We start from the raw sequence: 23,410 nt of genomic DNA on the forward strand, positions 1-23,410 counted from the left end.
TTTCAATTTAATTTTTCGTATAAATTTTTCTATGTCGATATACATTTCGAACTTATTAGGTTTGTTTGTAGGGGCAAAGGTTAACCCTTTAGCTAGGACATTTTTCTCAATTGCAGTGAGTGTTTTTTTACTCAAATTAAAAATACCTTTATCAGTTTGGGTGTTGGGTGCCTTATGTTTGAACCCTGCTTTCTTCCCTCTATGCTTTTTAGTGTCTAAAATCTTTCTCTTCTCATTCCCACATAGTGATTGTATCTCGGTGATATCCCCCCCGTCGGTGAATAACGACTGTGATAGTGTCCTTCTGTTATTGTGCCCTGTTTGGGATCTCTGTGTGGGAACCGACTGTGATAGTGTCCCTCTATTATTGTGCCCTGTTTGCCCTATAACCCATAGAATAATATCACTTTCTAATAAAATTCAGTTTCACATTCTTAGTGTCATTGAAATGATTTAACTTTTCGATATGCAGCTTTGCTGTGTGAAATTGCAGCAGCTATCTGGTTGCTAGGGTCAAATTAAACCTAGCAACCAGGCAATGGCTTCAAATCAACAGGGGAGTGGCTGAACAGAAAGACAAGTAATAAAACGTAGCAGCAACAAAGTGTAGCATCGCAGACGTTTTTTGGCTTTGCGGTCAGTGATCCTCCATTCAGCATATCAGTGATTAGTTTTTATTAATGTTTTTACTCAACAAAGTATGCCCTTTAAAAAATGTTATCCAGAATGCTCAGGACCTGGGGTTTTCTGGATAATATAATTTGGATATTCATACTCTAAGTCTACTAGAAAATCATTTCAACATTAAAAAAAAAACAAAAAACAATAGGCTAGTTTTGCTTCCAATAAGGATTAATTATATCTTAGTTATGATCAAGTACAAGGTATGGATTATTTGAATAGAATGGAGTCGGGAGACAACCTTTCTGTAATTCGAGCTTTCTGGAGAACATGTTTCTGGATAACATAGCCAATACTTGTTCTACCTTTAAACAGTACACCAAATAACCTTATTTTACTTTTCATTGATGTTAAAGAAACTAAAAACTTCAAAAATGCATTTATTAACAAATATTTCACAAACACTTAATTTACATTTAAATATATTACAAGAAACACATTTGTTGCACACATTTTATAAAACTTTTTTCAACACGAGCATAATAAATAGGACTTTTTTCTGTTATAAAGCAATAATGGGTCACTGATTTTACCTTCACTTCCCCCACACTCAATGAGGGTAGTTCATTGAAAGAGATGAATTCTGTATGAACATATTCTCTCATCGCTTACACTATAGCTTGCTTCACTTTGTATTAGGGTTTTTCTTTTTTTAAAAAATTAGCAGCTCATTATACATAGGGCATATCTGTGGAGTAGTAATTTGCTTAAATACCTTCTCCATCTTCCACAGTTGCTCTTAAAGGAGAAGGAAACCCCCTGGGCGCAAAACCCCTCCCCTGTGTTGCCCCCCCTCCCCCTGGCCTACCTGTCCCCCTGGGCAAATGCCCCTAACTTGTTACTCACCCCTCTGCGCAGGTCCTGTCCACGGAGTTCACAGTCGCCATCTTCTCCCACGCGCGTCTTCTTCCTGCTTTGACCGGCGTTTTCTGGCGCATGCGCAGTAGGAACAGTTACCGGTACGGATCTACTGCGCATGTGCCGAATGTCACAAAGTTTTCCGATTTCACTTCGTGACATTCGGCGCATGCGCAGTAGATCCATACCGGTAACTGTTCCTACTGCGCATGCGCCAGAAGACGCCGGTCAAAGCAGGAAGAAGACGCGCGTGGGAGAAGATGGCGACTGTGAACTCCGTGGACAGGACCTGCGCAGAGGGGTGAGTAACAAGTTAGGGGCATTTGCCCAGGGGGACAGGTAGGCCAGGGGGAGGAGGGAGGTTGGGCAACACAGGGGAGGGGTGGAGGGGTTTTGCGCCCAGGGGGTTTCCTTCTCCTTTAAAGCTTAGGGCACATGGAGTGCTGGCTTTGTCCTCAGCCTGCTTTTTTTTGCAGGCAGAGAGAAGTGGATCTGCTCCCTTCCATATCTCTGTATCTGCACTGAAAAGTACAGCTGCCACCTGACTGCAGGTGCAGAGCAGGGTCAGAAATAGGGTAGGCAGAGTATGCACCCGCCTAGGGTGCAATCATGGGCACTTTTAATGGAATTAATTTTTTAGGTTTTTTTTTTAAACCCTGGTTTGCTTGGCCTTTTATAGTTTTTCAATTTTATAAACCACCTGCGGCCAGAATGACTGATGCCCTTGCCTAGGGTGCCAAAATACCTTGGCCCAGCCTTGACACAGAGTGTACCTGCCCTCGGGTGGAAGCTGTACTTTTCTGTGCAGGTACATGGAGATGCGGAAGGAAACGGATTTGAAAGCTGAGAGCAGCAGAGTCATCGATCGGCGTGCCCTTGGCCCAAGAAACTAGGAAGTTGAAAAATTAAACTTCCAGATTCAGTGTTTGCCCTGTTTAGTGCAACACATAAGAAAAATATAACACTTTATTAAGATTAAGGGGGTTGGGAAGCATGTTCAGAACAAGACCTCGCTAAACTCATGTTGAACATGGTGGTATACTTCCCGTTTATAAATCAGCCCTTTGGGTGAATGGAGTACATTCGGATTAACACAGAATATATCCACATCCCCAGAAAATGAAGATTCATTAGAATTAGTAGTCAATATTGTGAGGAAAACAGTAAGAATGCACAGTCAATATATGGATGTTGTAATATATGGATGGTTGTAAACAAGATTCCTGTATTTTTGAAGGAGGGCGAGTGTACCTGTATGAGGTAGATTTAAATTTTAGGATACCTCTTTTTTTTTAGCAAAACAACACAGAAAACACCTCGTTATTTCTGTAGAACATTTGACACAAGGCAATAGCAATACATAGTATTTTCCATATGCCTCTGTATGAATGAAATGCAGCACATTACTATTTACTTGAACTAATGGTATTTTTGCTTGATCAAGTATCTCTAATATTTCAGTACAGAGAATTGCAGCATGTAAGCACAACTGCATCAAAATATTTATAGAAGTTGCTGTAACCAAGACATAAAACCAAACGATTGATGTAGTGGAATATTTGCAGAAACCTTCTCCAACAACTGAAATATACTGCGGCTTTTAACAGCAGGAGTGCTGTTCCTTTTAAAACGTTTAGGGGAAGGCATGGCAACAGATATATTCTTTCGTACCTGCAAGAAGAAAGAGGAGAGAAGTAAACCAATAGAAATGCACAATATTGGAGTTTTACATTTTTATCAAATTTACATAACTGGTGAGAACAATATCCTTTGCTGTGGATTTTGGAACTGCAACGGTCCGTATAAAAACATTGTTGGGGTTACCAAACAATAACATACTGCAAATTGATATATATATATATTTTTTTTTTGCATAATGCATTTGTATGCTTTGTACTTCAGTAAGGGAGATATGTTTTCAACTCAAATGAATTAAGTGCAAACCCTCCAAACAACCTATCTATACAATTGTGTATATATAACTATATACAGCTACAATAACAATCTGTAGATCCTAATAAGACAATAGCGTTTGATATCATACTTGTCCAAAAAATAATCCTTAGGGTAGGGACACACTGGGCGATTTGGGGAGATTTAGTCGTCTGGCGACTAATCGCCGCGACTTTCCACGACCAATCTTCCCCGAATGCCTCCCCTCGCTCTGCGCCTGGCTAAAATGAAAAATCGACTGCGCTAATCACACGCGGCGATTCGTTTTCCGAAGTCGCCCGAAGTTTCCTCGTGAGGCAACTTCGGGCGATTTCGGAAAACGAATCGCCGTGTGTGATTAGCGCCGGCGACTTTTCATTTTATCCAGGCGCAGAGTGAGGGGAGGCATTCGGGGAGAAAAGTCGCTGCGATTAGTCGCCAGGCGACTAAATCTCCCCAAATCGCCCAGTGTGTCCCTACCCTTAAAGTCATTACAACATCATGCATATGTGATCTTAGTAGAACACTTTTAAAATACAATACAGTTATAGGATTTATTATCTGGTTGGGATTGGGCTCTCTCCATAATTTAGATCACCAAAGTTTGCTAAAAGGTTTATCGAATCCCACAGTTCAGAAAACATTTCTGCTCCACTTTGCAGGTGAAACCAATTACTTAGCACTTTGAACAGAATAGAAAATGCCTGCTTCTACATTTAAACTTACCTTTAATCTTGGTTTGTCTGAAGTTTCTTCACTCTTTCCAGATGAGACGGTTTGGAAGATAAAGTTTCTTGAGTTTGGGGGTGCATTAGGATTCAGGTCTGACACAGCTGCCATTTTCTGTAAGACTTCTTTTTGGTATACTGTCATGGGGAAAAAAAGTTTTTCAAAATGAATCAGTTATTAGTGTTGCTCCAGCAGAATTCTGCACTAAAATTCATTTCTCAAAAGAGCAAACAGATTTTTTTATATTGAATTTTGAAATCTGACACGGGGCTAGACATTTTGTCAATGTCCCTGGTCATGTGACTTGTGCTCTAATAAACTTCAATCACTCTTTACTGCTGTACTGCAAGTTGGAGTGATATCACTCCCCTCCCTCCCCCCCCCCCCCCAGCAGCCAAACAAAAGAACAATGGGAAGGTAACCAGATAACAGCTTCCTAACACAAGATAACAGCTGCCTGGTAGATCTAAGAACAACACTCAATAGTAAAAACCCATGTCCCACTGAGACACATTCAGTTACATTGAGAAGGAAAAACAGCAGCCTGCCAGAAAGAATTTCTCTCTTAAAGTGCAGGCACAAGTCACATGATCAGGGGCAGCTGGGAAACTGACAAAATGTCTAGCCCCATGTCAGATTTCAAAATTGAATATAAAAAAATCTGTTTGCTCTTTTGAGAAATGGATTTCAGTGCAGAATTCTGCTGGAGTAGCACTATTAACTGATGTGTTTTGAAAAAAAACATGTTTTCCAATGACAGGATCCCTTTTTAACAGTGAACCAGTACGCAACTGAAAATCAGAATAAATAAAAAAAGCTTACTCATAAATCTCTGCATTTATTTGTCCACAAATGGGATTAAGATATTATTCCCTTCAAGCAATAAAACTTGATGTGGCAGTAAAATGATTTCACATGTGGCACATAAGAGGTTGCAGAAGAATTTGCTTAGTAGAGTTTTCCCTATTGCAATGTAAGTTTGTTTTTCTTATGTTATGCTGTACTATATGTTTTTCTTATGTTATGCTGTACTATAAAGTTAATCTTCACTATCACTCTCTCTCATCTTTTCCACCCTATAAGATATATTGGATCTAACTGTCAATGAATATCTAACAGCCAACTGCTGCATGAAGAGAGAATGAAGAGAAACAGATGCTGAGAGAGGGATAGTAAACATAAACTTGATTATTTTAGAAATGATGCAGAATATTTAATGGATTTTATTTAAAAAGTTTCTTATTTCAGTATGCTGAAGCTTATATTAAATTATCATTTTCACAATAGTTCCCCTTTAAGTCCAGTGAATGAAATTATCTGTGAATGCCTATTTGCAATTCAAGAAACTGCTAGTTAGCAGTCTTGAAAATTAAGTTTGATGATCATATGATGAAGTAAATAAGGCCTGCTGACCAAATGTTAGACCTCAAAGATAGGCTTCAACTAAAAGCATGAAAACCCCTGCCTTAAAGGGCACCAATCATAACTAAAATCATTTTCTAAGTAAAGACACTATGTGAAAGTTCAAGAAATCCGATTTTTCAAACAGTTAGAATTGTTTGTATAATGTAAATGATCAGCTCATTTTTTCGCTAGCGTTCGGCATTTTCGCTACTGCGCAAATTCACTAACGAACGCTGGCGTAGTTTCGCTAGTGTTACTTCGCAACCTTACGCCAGGCGAATTTTCGCTAGCGACGAAACTACGCAAATTCACTAACTTGCGCAGGGGAGCGAACGCTACCTTTTACGCTAGACTTCCTTCGCCACCTCAGACCTGGCGAAGCGCAATAGAGTAGATAGGGATTGTTTCAAAAAAAGTCAAAAATTTTTCTAAGTCCCAAAAAACGCTGGCGTGTTTTCTACATGACGGGTGATAGGCTGGAAAAGATCGAAAAATTTTTGGGGCTCCCCTTCCTCCCCCCTACATTTCCTGACTCATGGCAACTTACCTAGACAGTGGGCACATGTGTAGGGCAAAATAAAATTTTTATTGGCTGATTTGAAGGTTTTCTAGGCATTTGTAGTGCAGATACGTGTTCCTCCATTGAAATTTGAATTTCGTGCCGTATGCAAATTAGCCTTCGCTAGCGCAACTTCGCTTTATATAGCGAAACAACGCTAGCGCAACTTCGCAAACTTACGCTACCCCTGTGCGCAACTTCGCATTTTAGTGAATTTGCGGAGCGCTGGCGAAAATTCGCCTGGCGAAGTGCCGCGAAGTTGCGCATGGCGCAACTTCGATTCTTAGTGAATTTGCCCCTATACCTTCTGCAAAGTCTCCCCTATCTCCACTGCAGGCATCTTGGATTTCACTGTCTTCTCCTACCTATATCTTCACAGCTCTGAAATCTGGCACATGCTCAGTTGAAATTCCTTGGTTGGTTAGTGTTTGCCCTTCATTTGCATTATGAACCAGCAGGGGACAAGAAAGGGAAATGTTGTGATACTTCTAGTGGAGGAGTTTACTAAAACTAGGCATTCTGGGTAGAATACTCAGGCCAGTGCTACAATCTAAGCATGCTCCTGAACTTTGCATGTTATAGTTACTGTATGGCCTCCCTCAGTAAAAGAACTCATTTGACAAAGTAAGGGATTTTTTTTAAAACCTGCAGTTTTTTTCAAAAAACTATATATGTAATTTGATTAAACATGTTTAGGTTGTACTGGTCAGATTGTGAATATGTGTGTGATTTTCGCTGTGATAGGTGCTCTTTAAGGCCTTGGAGTGGGAGAGCAATTTCACATTTGTGCAGGCAAAATTCCTAAATCTGCACTTGTTTGCCTTCTCTGAAAGTCAGCCCCATATACTGTATAATCTGGTCTAAAATATCTTCCTTCTTATATCACAGAAGTGCCCTTATGTAACTCAAAAGCGTGTTATTTTAGAGGAATGCAAATCAGTTTAAAACTAAATGTATTTACCTTAAATTGCCCAGTTTATATGTGTAAATAAAATATATACAGTACAGTTGAAAGCAAAAGATTGGGCAGCCAGTGCCAAATTACATATTTACGGTCATGGAGAAAACGTGCTTTTTTTCAGTTAATAGTGCTGCTCCAGCAGACTTCTGCATTGAAGTCCATTTTATAAACGAACAAACTGATTTTTTTTTATATTTAATTTTGAAATCTGACATGGGGCTAGACATATTGTCAGTTTCTCTGGACCCCCCAGTCATGTTTCTGGTGCTCTGATAAACTTCAGTCTCTCTTTACTGCAAATTTGAGTGATATCACCTCCTCCCCCCCCCATTGTGCCCTGCAGTCTAACAACAGAATAATAGAAGGTAACCAGATAGCAGCTCCCTAACATAAGATAACAGCTTTCTGGTAGATATAAAGAACACCACTCAATAGTAAAAATCCAGGTCCCACTGCGACATTCAGTTAAATTGAGTAGAAGAAACAACAGCCTGCTAGAAAGCAGTTCCATAGTGCAGCACTGGCTTTCTCTGAAAGCACAGGATCAGGCAAAATGACATGAGATGGCTGCCTACACACTAATATTACAAAAAAAAAAAAAACACACTTATTGGTGCAGGAATGAAACTTTATATGGTGAATTAATTGCAGTGTAAACAGTGTAATTTAGAAATAAAAACTACTATAAAAATCATGACAGAATCCATTTAGTTTTGTAAGTGAAAAGTAGTAAATAAGTACCACAGGAATCTGTAATAAAATTACCTGGTGTGCGGCGGCGTGGACGGCGCCATCTTGATTCTTCTAGGGCGCGCGCGGCGCGCCTCTTAAAGGTACTGGCGTGATTGCGCCAGCGCATATTGACGCTCGTTTTGGCGCCAATTTCGAATGTATATAAAGCCCATTCTGACCCCCAGCCAGTGCCCGTGATAGAATCTTGATTCTGGTGGTTCCTGAAGCCTTGTGCTGTCTGTTCCTGTGTATTTTGTATCTGCTATTCCGGTTTTGATCCCTGCCTGTTCCTGACTATTCTGATATCCGAATCCTGACCTTTGCCTGCATCTCGACTACTCTTTCTGCCTGACCCCATCTGTTTGATTACCCGGTTTGACCCTTGCCTGCCTGACGATTCTTGATATCTGCCTGCCTCGACCCTGCCTGTCTGACGATTCTCTTGCCTGCTCCATTTGTACCGTGACCTTCGGCCTAAAAGACTATCTACCTGCTGTGCCCCTCTGCTAGCCAGAACATCTCGCCTTGTACCCCTCGTTAAGTCCAGCTGGCACCCAAGTAAGCTGAGGGCTCCTCCCGAAGCCCAACGGTGGTCACACTACTGGTGAAGCCGAGCCGAGACCAGGGTACTTGGCACCTGTTCTGGTATTGGGTGCCGGCCGTGACATTATCACGGGCCATGGAGGTCGAAAGTCATGACGATGTTGCTGCTGCTTCTCCTACCGCTTCAGTTTCCCCAACTTCCACGAAGCGCTTCTTTCCACCTTGTTACAGCGCTTGGAGGACCACGAGCAGAAGCAGAACTTCCTTCTGCAGGGTTATCATGATCTAACCCATCAGCTGGAGACTCCGCAAACTCCGCAGCAGCTGCCAGTCCTTGATCCTGCTCCTCCTGTGGGTTCTTCTGCCATGTGGGGCAACACTACTAGGCCCCATGAACCCAAAATCGTATTCCCCGAGAAATTTAGCGGGGACAGAACTAAATTCTTTGTCTTTAAAGAGGCATGTAAATTGTACCTTAGTTTCCATCCTCACTCATTCTCATCTGGTGAGGAGGAAGTAAGGTTTGTAATGACCCTGTTATTGGGTGACCCCCAAATTTGGGCCCTCAGGCTGCCTTCTTCCGACCCTGCTCGTTATTCCCTAGACACATTTTTTGACAGTATGGCAATTCTTTACAATGATCCGGATCGTGCATCTTCAGCCGATTCCACGATTCGTAAGTTGCGCCAGGGAAAAAGGGATGCGGAGGTGTATTGCACCGAGTTCCGCCGGTGGGCAGTGGAAACGGGGTGGAATGATTTGGTTCTATGGAGTCAGTTTCGTTTGGGGTTATCTGACTCAGTAAAGGATAGTCTTGTAAATTACCCCCTATCTTCCAACCTGGACGATCTTATGTCTCTGGCCATCCAGTTAGATAGGAGACAAAGGGAGAGAAGGGGTGAGAGGGGTGTTTCTACTTATTCTGGGGTTACTAATGTTAAGTCTAATATGGTGACCAATGTTAAGTTTTCAGACCTCTCTGTGCCTCTACCTCAGGAGGAACCTATGCAGTTAGGCATTTTTCATCTAACTCCTGAGGAAAAGGCAAGCAGGCACTCCCAAGGTTTATGTATTTAGTGTGGGGAGAAGGGTCATTTCTTGAAACTATGTCCTAGGAGGAAAGGGAGGCTCCCTAACCTAAATGGAGAAGGGGAGCTCCATTTGGGCGCAGGAGTTTCCTCTCCCCAATCTTCCTCTAAGGTTTTATTACCAGTTAAACTAACCTGGCCTATGGGCTCTGTCAAGGTGTCCGCATTTTTGGACTCAGGGGCACTATGTGTGGTGGGGTATGCTTTCCCTCTGTAGTAGCAACTACATCTCTTGAGGGGTTACCTGCTGCATATGCAAAATTTGCTGACGTCTTCTCTAAAAAGGCAGCAGAAACTTTACCCCCACACCGGCAGTATGACTGCCCTATAGATCTTGTCCCAGGGTCAACTCTTCCTCGTGGTAGAACCTATCCTCTTTCATTGCCCGAAGCCCAGGCAATGAAAGAGTATATAAAAGAGAACCTAGAAAGAGGTTTCATCAGACCTTCTAGTTCCCCTGCGGGGGCGGGCTTCTTTTTCGTTGGGAAAAAAGATGGTGGTCTTCGCCCCTGTATTGATTATAGGGGGCTCAATAAGATTACCATAAAAAATAGCTATCCTCTCCCTCTAATCTCTGAACTTTTCGATCAAGTTAAAAATGCAAAAGTCTTTACCAAGCTTGATCTTAGGGGGGCTTATAACTTGATTCGAATCAGGGAGGGGGATGAGTGGAAAACAGCGTTCAACACCAGGGATGGCCACTACGAGTATTTGGTAATGCCATTCGGTCTTTGTAACGCCCCTGCAGTGTTCCAGGAATTTGTCAATGACATCTTTCGGGACCTGCTGGGGATATTCGTAGTGGTCTATCTTGATGACATTCTTATTTTCTCTTCTAATCTGGTTGAACACAGGAATCATGTTTGTGAGGTCTTACGTAGACTAAGAGAAAATAATCTGTATGCAAAAATTTTTGGGTTTTAACATTTCTAACAGGGGTCTTGAGATGGATCCAGGGAAGGTGAGAGCAGTCCTGGAGTGGACCCAACCCCTTTCTTTACGAGCAACCCAAAGATTCCTTGGTTTTGCAAATTATTACCGCCAATTCATCAAAAAATTTTCCCTGGTAGTTGCCCCAATCACCAACTTGACCAAAAAGGGTGCTGACCCTAGTATTTGGCCCCCAGAGGCAGTTCAAGCTTTCGAACGCCTCAAAAAAAAGATTTCAGTTCTGCCCCTATTTTGCAGCATCCTGATACTGCTTTACCATTCATTGTGGAGGTAGATGCCTCTGAAGTGGGTGCTGGGGCAGTCCTTTCCCAAAGGCACCTGATTACCAACAAGTTACATCCCTGCGCCTTTTTCTCTAGGAAGTTTTCGCCTGCAGAGGCAAACTATGATATTGGGAACAGGGAATTGTTGGCTATCAAGTGGGCCTTTGAGGAATGGCGGCATCTACTTGAAGGTGCTAAACTGAGGAGTTGAGGGAACAAGTTCTCGAAGAGGTTCATAACTCCAAAATGGCTGGGCATCCTGGCATTTCCAAAACTATTTCTTTGTTAGCCCGTCATGTGTGGTGGCCTTCTTTTAAACAGGATGCTAAGGTTTTTGTAAATTCTTGTCCAATTTGTCAAAGGTCTAAATCCTCTCGTCAATTGTCACAAGGTCTGTTGAATCCGTTACCAATCCCTGAGAAGCCATGGTCCCATCTTTCGATGGATTTCATTGTAGATCTGCCTCCTTCCCAGGGTAAAACTGTAATTTGGGTGGTGGTGGATAGGTTTAGTAAAATGAGACATTTTGTTCCCCTTCCACCCAGATAGATCTCGTAGAGTGGCTCCTCAATACAAAGTGGGAGATTCTGTTTGGCTATCTACCAAAAATATTAAGTTGAAGGTCCCCTCTCTCAAACTGGGGCCCAGGTTTATTGGTCCATACCCAATAACTGAAATAATCAATTCCTCTTCTGTTCGTCTCCAATTACCTGCAGAGTTTAAAATATCTAATTCTTTTCCTGTTTCTCTTCTAAAACCAGCCACTCAAGTCCGTCATGTTCCTCCCCCAGTGTTAGTCGAAGGTCAGCCTGAATTTGAGATCCAGGAGTTCCTCGATTCTCATCTGGTACGGGGTAAGCTTCAGTACCTTATTAAGTGGAAGGGCTATGGCTCTGAGGAGAACTCCTGGGTCTCAGTCGATGATATCAAAGCTGATCAACTCAGGAAGAAATTGCATCAAAAATTTCCTGGGAAGCCTGGGGGTCCCCCCCCTCATGGCCTATGATTAAGGGATACAATCCCAAAACGTGTTAGGCAGTTTACAGCAGTTGTTTCCAATAAACATATCCAGAAGTGCCGTCAGCCTGTGGAGTTATGTTGTTATGTTTGTTAAAGACAACAAAAAAGGAGGCAAAATTTACTAATATGGAAGACCATTATACAAAGTGTGTGTAAAATTTTTTATATTAAAATGTAAACACAATCATAGTCATATTATGAATATTAATAAAAAAAACTTGTGCTTGTAAGATTATTTAAATGTTAATTTACATGTTTTTGTATTATATACTTTGTATGTTGATCATCTGGATTAGTAATAATCATTCAATACCCGTGTTATACTGGATTTATATGTCATCAGGTATTACTGGGGTATGAAAAGCTATTTTTAGTCACCAAGAGGGACAGCTTTAAATTGTGAAATTAATAGGATCCTTAATTGCAGGCTCCATTTGAAGGATAAAAGAGGCAGGCATAATAAATGAACTTGTAATAAGTATCAGCCAAGTGGCACATCAAAGTAAATCAAGCAGCAGTTGCATTAGGCTCTGAGACAGTGGATATTATTTAGCTTAATTTTGAGATGGAAGAGGACTCAGTTAACAGCTCGCAAAAAATAAGTTAAACATGCAAATGACAATTCTTCTTACAAGAGGCAAACTAATCAAATCTTCATACCAGACAGAAAATGGGTTTTAATATTATAAACAATACCTTTTTTTCTGTAGGGCTTTTGCAGTGACCTTTTTAGCCAATTTCATAAACTGGCTGTCTTCGCCAATATCCTCCTCCTCATTGTTTTCTCTACCAACTCATGTCTAGATAAAAATATAAAGAACACCAAAATGCACGATTACCCATGCCTAGCAAAAACATTAAATTTACATTTTGGGGGGTCTAATTTTTAAAACAGAGCTAGAGCACAGAAAACAAGGTTTTCTTTAGAATGCACATAAAATATATCCAAACAAATATAGGCAGATACTTTTCTGAGGTTCAAACAACTTAAAGGGGTTGTTCACCTTTGAGTTAACTTTTAGTATGATGTAGAGAGTGATATTCTGAGACAATTTGCAATTGGTCAATAATTAAGTTAAACATGCAAATGACAATTCTTCTTACAAGAGGCAAACTAATCAAATCTTCATACCAGACAGAAAATGGGTTTTAATATTATAAACAATACCTTTTTTTCTGTAGGGCTTTTGCAGTGACCTTTTTAGCCAATTTCATAAACTGGCTGTCTTCGCCAATATCCTCCTCCTCATTGTTTTCTCTACCAACTCATGTCTAGATAAAAATATAAAGAACACCAAAATGCACGATTACCCATGCCTAGCAAAAACATTAAATTTACATTTTGGGGGGTCTAATTTTTAAAACAGAGCTAGAGCACAGAAAACAAGGTTTTCTTTAGAATGCACATAAAATATATCCAAACAAATATAGGCAGATACTTTTCTGAGGTTCAAACAACTTAAAGGGGTTGTTCACCTTTGAGTTAACTTTTAGTATGATGTAGAGAGTGATATTCTGAGACAATTTGCAATTGGTCAATAATTAAGTTAAACATGCAAATGACAATTCTTCTTACAAGAGGCAAACTAATCAAATCTTCATACCAGACAGAAAATGGGTTTTAATATTATAAACAATACCTTTTTTTCTGTAGGGCTTTTGCAGTGACCTTTTTAGCCAATTTCATAAACTGGCTGTCTTCGCCAATATCCTCCTCCTCATTGTTTTCTCTACCAACTCATGTCTAGATAAAAATATAAAGAACACCAAAATGCACGATTACACATGCCTAGCAAAAACATTAAATTTACATTTTGGGGGGTCTAATTTTTAAAACAGAGCTAGAGCACAGAAAACAAGGTTTTCTTTAGAATGCACATAAAATATATCCAAACAAATATAGGCAGATACTTTTCTGAGGTTCAAACAACTTAAAGGGGTTGTTCACCTTTGAGTTAACTTTTAGTATGATGTAGAGAGTGATATTCTGAGACAATTTGCAATTGGTCAATAATTTTTTATTATTTAAGGTTTTTGAGTTATTTAGCTTTGTATTCAGCAGCTCTTCAATTTGCATTATAAACAATCTGGTAGCTAAGGTCCAAATTACCCTAGCAACCATGCATTAAATTGAATAAGAGACTGGAATATGAATAAAGCTGGCCATAGATGTAAAGATTTTTAAAAGATCCAATCGTTATCTGGAGACCACGATTATCTCGAAATGATCATTTAAATGTACGATGTGTCCATCAACTAAAAAGACCATTTCAGGCGATATTGCCAGCAAAACTGAAGAGTAGCTGCTTGCTTGGCCCTGCAAACAGATAGATTGCACTGGGGCCGATAAAGATTTTTTAACCTGGCCGAACAATTTTCTGACAGATGTTGGCCGAAAAATCGTAAGATATACGATCGTTCGAATCCCACTAACTGCACGATAATTTGATGGATTGTTTGGTCTGCGCTGAAATCGGTCATTCATCAAAGAAGAATCGTTGCGTCTATGGGGACCTTAAGAGGACCTTACTAGAAAGATGACTAATAAAAAGTAGCAGTAATAATAAGTGTGTAGCCTTAAAGAGCATTTGCTTTATAGATGGGGTCAGAGACGCCCATCTGAAAGCTGGAAAGCGTCAGCAGAAAAAGGCAAATAATTATAAAACTATATAAAAAAAATAATAATAAAAACCAATGTAAAAGTTGTTTAGAATTGGCCATTCTATTACATAGTAAAAGTTTACTTAAAGTTTACTTGAACCACCCCTTTAAGACAATCAAAGCATCTTTAGGGGGGTTGTGGATGCACACCTGAGGCCAATTTCAAAGTTTAAAGCCAGTGCATGTAATTTTGAAACAGGGCTTTTTTGTTACAAAAATATGATCATACTATTGATAAGCCACCATACCACGTCAAGGTAAAACCCCACATGGTGGTCCCTAACTCATTTATCTCTAATCATAGCATCTTTGCCCTAAAGTATTCATCAGATGAAAGGGTGGGGAAAATTAACATTAAGTGATTTTTTTTTTCAAGTTTCCATAAATATTTTACATCAGTTACTGGCGTGTTCTCGCAGCCAATGTTCTCTCTCAAATCGCTCTTTCCTCCATTTCAGTTCAGCTTCCTCAGTTTCCTCATTTTCTCCATCCACCTCTTACACTTCAGAGTCTCTGCGGAACATGTCCAGCTGTGAGGCATGTTCTGCAAGAAGCATGTGAGCATCAGCTGAGTTTGTGCAAATGCACATTCTGCACGTTCACCAACTATATCTGAATTTCTTCTGACAAGTTACTAAAAAAAACTATCTGAAAGAGTATTAAGGTCTGTATGAGTTAGCGCAAAGAAGCTCCATATCGTACCAGGACATTGGGTCATGAGCCGAGGCAGCGGAGGTGAGCACTATGGTCCAAGCTTAGAGTAGGGTGGAGAGAGTTGTTGGGAGCAGTGCCGTTTCTCTGGGGTGCCAGTATGAGAAGTTTTGTAATCCTTCAAAGGAGGCAAATGTCGCTTGGAATTGAGTGTATATAAGTAAGTAATGTAATCTGTGAGGCTAGATAGTAAGTAGGTATGGTACACACGTAGGATGTGAGGAAGGCACACAATTTAGTCCAAGCCACTCTAGGGGAGGTGGTTATTCCATATAAAGGGTATTAAAAAAAGGTTTAAGGAATGTAAATGCCTCTAGAATCTTAATACACTTTAAACTAGCACATAATGTACCAGCAATTCAAATTTAGATTAAATGGAAAACTATAAGGAGAATGGCTCTAACAATGAATTAAAACTTTGTGTGTGCCATACAAGCATAACATCTTAAATCCACAGTGAAGTAAAGCAGTGCATTTCAGATAAGATCCTATGAATGTTTTTGTAATGAAAGGTAAAATCTGAGCCATATATCATTACAGAACTGCTGTAAGGAAGAAGTTTTATTAGGGAGGAACTCCACAATGCGTTTGGTGCAGACATGTATCCATGAGACGAAACGCATGCGACGTGTCGGATGTTGTGAAGAAACAGGAAGTGAAGGAGCATCGCATGTAAGAACTACTATAAACATAGTTCTTACATGCGATGCTCCTTCACTTCCTGTTTCTTCACAACATCCGACACGTCGCATGCGTTTCGTCTCATGGCGACGTGTTGGCACCAAATGCATCGTTGAGTTCCTTCCTAAATGGTGATAAACTTTTCCAAATTGTAAGGAACATTGTTGTTTAAACTGCTTACACAATGTTTTCATACACAAATATAAATGGTTTTATATTAACCCCAGTGCACCACTGGTGAGCAAAAGTGCAGCTTTTTAAGAATAATGAGTTAATGGATTTCGCCCCTTTTGAGATAATGCTTGCTAGTTTAATTCTATAGCTGCCTCAGTGCAAGTTTGACAAGTACCAAGGTGTTTCCATTTGAACTTTTTTGTTCTCCCTGGTCCATTGCTATGGAGATCTCCATCAGCCAGGTATCGCTCCTGATAAAGGCGAAGCTGTCTCTGGTCTTCATCCATGGTAACTTTCCTAAATTCACAAATTTAGTAAGGTATAGGTCTTGTGCTAAACATAATTAAAACAGGCAAAGAGAAATATGTATAATTTTAGCCAATTCTTTCACTAAAAAGGGAAAAATCTGAACTTTAAAATAAATTACATTTCACATGCTGGTTTGTACAAGCACACTCAGTCTCTGCCTAATGATATGTTCCTTATTTCAAAGCCTAAATAAATACTTTACCTCGAGGACTGGGGTTTCTTTACAAAAAAATGGGCTTCTGAGCAAACAAAAGATTTGTGCTGTTCAAACCAGGAAGAAGAATGTGACTTGCATGACACTACACAAGGTATGTTTGGAAACTGATTGTACGGGTATCATGGTTTTCATTCAATATGTGGAATTCAGATAGTGTTTATGTACCATTCTTACAAAAGCTTAGTCTGTATATATTTTAGAGCTGGGAAACACTAATTTACACTAACTATAACATTGTTTGGACCACTTTGTTTATAAAAATATTTATGGACTTACATATGAATTTTATTGACTTGATCCTGCAGTTCCTCATCAGATGGGAGATCTTCATCCATGGCTTCTTCCTCATACTCATCATCTTCTCCTTCATACTCGCCTCCACTCCCTACATCACTTCCAGACAATTTTGCTTCATCTTCCATGAAGTCATTCAGCCGCCTGGAACAGAAACCAAGTTTACAAAACCCCAATTTATACAAAATGTTAACATATAGTAAACGCAATGGACACTGTAGGAGGGCATTTGTCAGAGAATAATTGTCAAAAATATACAGCATCTAAAGCTGGAGTAAATAAAAAAGGTATGTGCAGCCCTGTCAGCTAATAAAAAATAATAAAAGAAAAAGCACAGTTATTTTCCTGCTTGCCTCAGTCTTAATTGGTGCATCTGCTTTACTTTACACCAAAATGCAAAAATCTCCATTTTAAAAATCCTTCAGGCTGAAGATTTTGTACACACAGTCCTCCAAATCTATCAGATCTTTGCACAGCCAAGCCCAATCTGACACATGAACATTCATTGTTGTATTCAAGAAAGCTTGTGCTAGGATAAGTAGTGGAGTTATGCCCTTGGTGCTGCCAAGTGCTTTTCTTCTATTATTTTCTTATTTTAGGTTTTGCTTTTTACAGGAAATGTGTCAGCATAATTTCCCCTAAGCAGTGACTGTGTATTGGCTTCCAGGCCAAATAGAAGTAGATTTGGGGAGAATGTTTAACTTTTCAAGATGGTCTTACAGAGTGTTTGAATAAAAAATTAGGGTGATGCAGTGTTCTCGGAATAGATGGCTGATTTTTTTTTTTTTTTATAAAACTAGCCTTAGAAGAATCTATAGGGGGCATATTTATTAAGTAAGGGTCGAATTGAAAATCAAATTTTAGATTTTTTCTTTTATGGTCAAAACTCTCAAATTCAAATTGTGAATAATCCAAATTCTATTCGAATTTTAATTTCGAGATTTATCAAACCATGGCCCTTTAAAAATTCAAGTGAGACTATTCACCATCTAAAACCTGCTGAGTTCATGTATAAGTCAATGGGAGAGGTCCAGTGACCATTTTGAAGCTGTTCCTAGCCTTCCTGACATTCAAGTTTTTTCGGAGAAAAACCCCAATTAGAGTTTAGTGTAATTCGATTCGAGTTTTAGATATTCGATTTTTTATTAAATAAACCCCCAATCGAATTTTGAGTATATTGGAATTTTAGAGTTAAAAAAAAAAACTCACATGACTTTGACCTTTGATAAACGTGCCTCCCCGTGTCTCTGATTAAATGCTAGATATAACATGGTCACCAACACAAAAGGTCAAAAACCCACAGCATAACCAACAGGTTCTACAAATTAAAATGCCTTGTAAAGGAGTTGTGCGTTTTTACAGAACATTTAGGGGGTGACTAATTAAAGGTCATGTTCTGTTATCTCAAAAAATTTGTTTTTCTAGGGTAGTTTCAGTAAAAAAAAAACGAATATTTTGGGTTTAAAAAAAAACCAAACTTTAATTTCAAAATTTATTATGCTTCGAAGCTGTAGAATGCCTGAATTGGAAAATACTCCAGTTAAAACCTGTCACAGTCATGTAGAAGTCAATGGCAGAGGTCCATTTAACCATTTGAAGATGTTTTTAGCCTTGATAAACGTAATAAACTTGATAAATTCGAGGTATTCGAGTTTTCCCCCAAACTGCATTCAATCAAGTTTTTTATATTGTTTTTTTCATAAATAAGCAAACATTCAAGTTGTGAGTTTATTTGAGTTCAATGGTCGAATTCCAAAGTTTTACCACTTTGAAATTCAACCCTTAGTAAATGTGGCCCTAAGAATTCATAGCCATACCTTTATTCAGCCTTGGTACATTTAAATTGATAAAAGAACCATCATTAGGGCAAAGACGAGGTTTTATAGACAAGTCCACTCCAAGAGCTGGACCAGTGTTGTTAGTGGAGTACCGCAGGGCTCTGTACTAGGTCCCTTGCTTTTCAACTTGTTTATTAATGACCTGGAGGTGGACATTGAAAGTACTGTTTCTATTTTTGCAGATTATACTAAATTGTGCAGAACTATAGGTTCCATGCAGGATGCTGCCACTTTGCAGAGTGATTTGTCTAAATTGGAAAACTGGGCAGCAAACTGGAAAATGAGGTTCAATGTTGATAAATGCAAGGTTATGCACTTTGGCAAAAATAATATAAATGCAAGTTATACACTAAATGGCAGTGTGTTGGGAGTTTCCTTAAATGAAAAGGATCTAGAGGTCTTTGTAGATAACAAGTTGTCTAATTCTGGGCAGCGTCATTCTGTGGTTACTAAAGCAAATAAAGTTCTGTCTTGCATAAAAAAGGGCATTAACTCAAGGGATGAAAACATAATTATGCCTCTTTATAGGTCCCTGGTAAGGCCTCATCTGGAGTATGCAGTGCAGTTTTGGACTCCAGTCCTTAAGAGGGATATAAATGAGCTGGAGAGAGTGCAGAGACGTGCAACTAAATTGGTTAGAGGGATGGAAGACTTAAATTATGAGGGTAGACTGTCAAGGTTGGGGTTGTTTTCTCTGGAAAAAAGGCGCTTGCGAGGGGACATGATTACACTTTACAAGTACATTAGAGGACATTATAGACAAATAGCAGGGGACCTTTTTACCCATAAAGTGGATCACCGTACCAGAGGCCACCCTTTTAGACTAGAAAAAAAGAACTTTCATTTGAAGCAACGTAGGGGGTTCTTCACAGTTAGGACAGTGAGGTTGTGGAATGCACTGGCGGGTGATGTTGTGATGGCTGATTCAGTTAATGCCTTTAAGAATGGCTTGGATGGTTTTTTGGACAGACATAATATCAAAGGCTATTGTGATACTAAGCTCTATAGTTAGTATAGATATGGGTATATAGAATTTAATTAAAAGTAGAGAGGGGTGTGTGTATGGATGCTGGGTTTTCGTTTGGAGGGGTTGAACTTGATGGACTTTGTCATTTTTCGACCCAATTTAACTATGTAACTATGTGTTCACATGTGGAAAGGACAGCTTCAGAAACTGATCTTATAAAAAGCTGTATTGCAGTGATTAATGTAGCCAGGCTATATCTTTTATGGAATTAGGATTACCTATGCAGAGTGAATTTTAAGACATTTTTCTAAAAAAAATGTATTATAATAAAGCGTAGCAGCTGAAAAGAATAAATGTAACTTTCAAGGTACACAAATACATTACGAAGAATCGTGAGGAACTTTGACTTACTTTATAAGCTGCATTGCATTTCCCTGACAAAGATGCCTTGGACACCTTTTGAAAAAATCATGGATTGTTTTCGGTTCAGGTTGATGATATGGTAAAGATACTGAAGACTCTAAAAATAAAATAAACAGTGTGGAATTTTAATAATTCACATGCAGACAAAGGCCTGTTTAACAGCAGTATTTGCAATGTTTTCCTACCTTGTATTAGTCTTTGGGTCTCACTGTGTATTTGTTTCATGGCTTCTTTACCAAGTCGTGCAGCTTTTCGTTCTTATACAATATGAATGCACATAGATATGGATTGCGTAAAAACATTACTACTACCACCTACTTCTCCTTAATATTTCCTATGCAACTTTGGTCTGACAGTGGCGCATAGAACTTTCTTGGAGGTGACTGATCTGTATCAGAGTGATAACAGAATGGACCAGCTAATTCAGATCATTAATGCTACAATATTGTGAATGACAAGTTTGACAGTAAATTGGTGCATGTAGCCTTATCCTTTCACTTGTGGTTTGTCATTGTAAGTATCGCTCTTTAATATGTCTGTTTAAACTGCTGTTTGCCATTTTAACTGTACTCAGTCTGATTACTCCCAGTGATTAGGATTGCAAACCGTAGACCCTAGACTGATGCTCTTCACTAAACCTAGTCCAGAGTATAATGACATGAGCAAAACAGTCATTTTCAGCAGTCCCTTTCTGCTGTTTGGGGCTGTGTGCAGCCACTGAACTGTCTGGGACTGTATGATGAGCAGTATAAAAAGGAAAAGTATATGCACTGTCCCATAATGCATCAGAGACCATGGGAAGTGGCTGTAAATGCCAATGCATCACTTATAGAAATATACCCCAATCTGATGTATTTTTCAGTAAAGAGAGCACCCGTCTGAGGTTCAAAGCTAGCAAGTGTCAATTGCTGGTAGAAGGTGCACATGGAAAATAGAAAAAATTGATTTTAACTTTCCTTGTCCTGTAACTTCCAAGTTGCCATGTCTGGGAAAACAGGCTGTACCACTTTGCAGTTTGTGTCCATTTCAGTATAGAAACTTTTTAAAAGAAATGTATTTGGTTGTTTTAGATTAACAAAACTAAGATACATTTGCTCCTCCCACTAAAGTGTACCCAATCACCTGGTACCAATGTGAATAATAGTTGGTGTTAAAATTACCTTTCTTTTTTCTGGAGCTTCTTTGTTTCCTTCAGTCTCAAGTTCAAAGCCATCATAATCTTCAGCCTAACAACAACAAAATGTATATTTTGTAGAGATGCACCAAATCCATTATTTGGTTCGAGATTGGATTGATGTCTTATGTTTGTTGATGTCAGTAAAACTTTATTTTTGTCAGATGCATAATGTCTCCCTATTCAACACTGATAGGAACTTGGTTCAAAGAAGTATGTTAAATAGCAAAATGGACAAAAGTGAACCAAAAGCTTTGTTAAATGTTCTATTATACCCTTTATTTTTTTCCCCATGGTTACTTTATGGTTATTAAACTGTTGAAACATAGGGTGCTGGAATTTCATAGTTGACATCAAAAGGTTAAAATTTAACATCTTGACTTTTGTAATTGAGGGGAACATCATAAATACATCACAAATGCATTTTATAATTAGAATCACAATGATACTTACAGAATGACTATTCAGTTTGCATTTCATTTTTGCCCGGATAGCTTCAAGAGAGTCCTCTTCTTCGTTAGAATCTATGTCATTCCCCACCTCATTTTCTAAAAGATCTCCATCTGTGAGTAGGCAGACACTGTCATTTAAATTTGGCCTATCTTCAGTCACTGCCTAGAAAATCCAAAGATGGTCAAAAGTCTGTTTAGAACAGTTCCCTTAATGACTCTTCTTTTATTAACTCAATAATATATAGAAGGTCAAGAATTGAAAACATCCCATCTGAAGTGTTATGGCCAGAAATGCATGCGGAATAAAAGAACTAAAAGGAATGCAGTACTCATATGAAATATATGCCTAATTATTGGTTGCCAGGCCAACACCAAGGGTATTAATATGAAGTTGAAGCCCTTTGCTTCGATAACAGATGTTAGGAGAAGGTTTTACACTCGATTTTGGAATATTGTTGGTGGCTTGCATTTGTGTTCCAGTTCGTCATAGAAGGTAATGTGGCATGAGGAAAGGGCTCTGTTCAGGCAAGCCATGTTTTTACACCCTCGACAATTGCCCCTTTGTTTATGAACCTTTCTTTGTGCAAGGAGGCATTACTATGCTGAAAACAGGAACACACCTTCCTCAAACTTATGTATGAGGTAGGAAGCACAGAATTGTCAAGAATGTTAGTTTACAGGTATGGGACCTGTTATCCAGAATGCTTATGGGACCCGTTATCCAGAATGCTTGGGACCTGGGGTTTTCAGGATAAGGCATGTTTCTGTAATTTGGATCTCCATACCTTAAGTCTTCTAAAAGCCATTTAAACAATGCAGTAAGAAATAATATATGGCACATTTATGTTACGTACCTTTATATGGAAACAAAAACGACCTAGGATAAGTCTGTTTAAGTTAAAACAAACTAAAGAGCAGGGTGGGGTTAACTTCCCAAATATACGAGAATACAATGATGCATCATTATTACACTTTGCAGGTGACTGGATATATAACAGGAATATCAATACCTCAACAGAATTAGACCAACTACTGACAGGAAGTTTCTCTCAATTTTCTTCTCCATTCTCGACTAAATCCCCCAAGATATGCATGAACATCCCTTATTCATAGACACTTACAAAACTTGGAACTCGGTAAGGCACAGGTTTAAACTTACTTACAGGTTATTTTATTTATCTCACATGGCTAGGTAACCCAATGTTTCAAACACGGAAAAATAGCAAAACACTATTGAACTGGCATAAAAAAGATCTGAGGCGTTGTTACTGATAATTTCACCATTTTAACTAAAGAAAATCTAATTCAGAAATTCCCATTTGTAGGATCACTTACTCTCTATCCAAATCATTCATTCATTCATGCCACAAAAGTCTTACAACACCTTTCTCAAGCTGACAAAAACAATCCGATAAACACAGAGGTACCTCGGACAAGACCACATCCCAAATTTCCCGTACAATTAGGACCACATCGTCAATTGAGACGTCAGATAATTTTCTAAGTAAATGGACCTCCGTAATCCCGCAGGCAGATGCCATCAACATACTTCAATACCATTGTAAAGCTATGCAGACATTATCTGCCAGCAAATACCAAGAAATGTCTCTACAGATATTACATCACTCTTATCTTACACCACTTCGGAGACACCATATGGATACCTAAAACTCGGACAAGTGTCTGAGATACCAACAGCCCAGGGCTGACCTCGTGCATGGTCTTTGGCTCTGTCCTAGTATCCCACAACTATGGGGAGAAGTTCAGGCATATTGGAAATCTCTAACA

The 23,410-nt window shown here is 39.2% G+C and overlaps 1 pseudogene; it reads right to left on the reverse strand.

Moving 5' to 3' along the window:
- Positions 1 to 2,260: 2,260 nt before the first annotated feature.
- LOC108707499 overlaps positions 2,261 to 23,410 on the reverse strand; it is a 40,191-nt pseudogene continuing 19,041 nt past the window's right edge.

Source organism: Xenopus laevis, chromosome 2L (assembly GCF_017654675.1).
Source record: "Xenopus laevis strain J_2021 chromosome 2L, Xenopus_laevis_v10.1, whole genome shotgun sequence".
NCBI lineage: Eukaryota > Metazoa > Chordata > Amphibia > Anura > Pipidae > Xenopus > Xenopus laevis.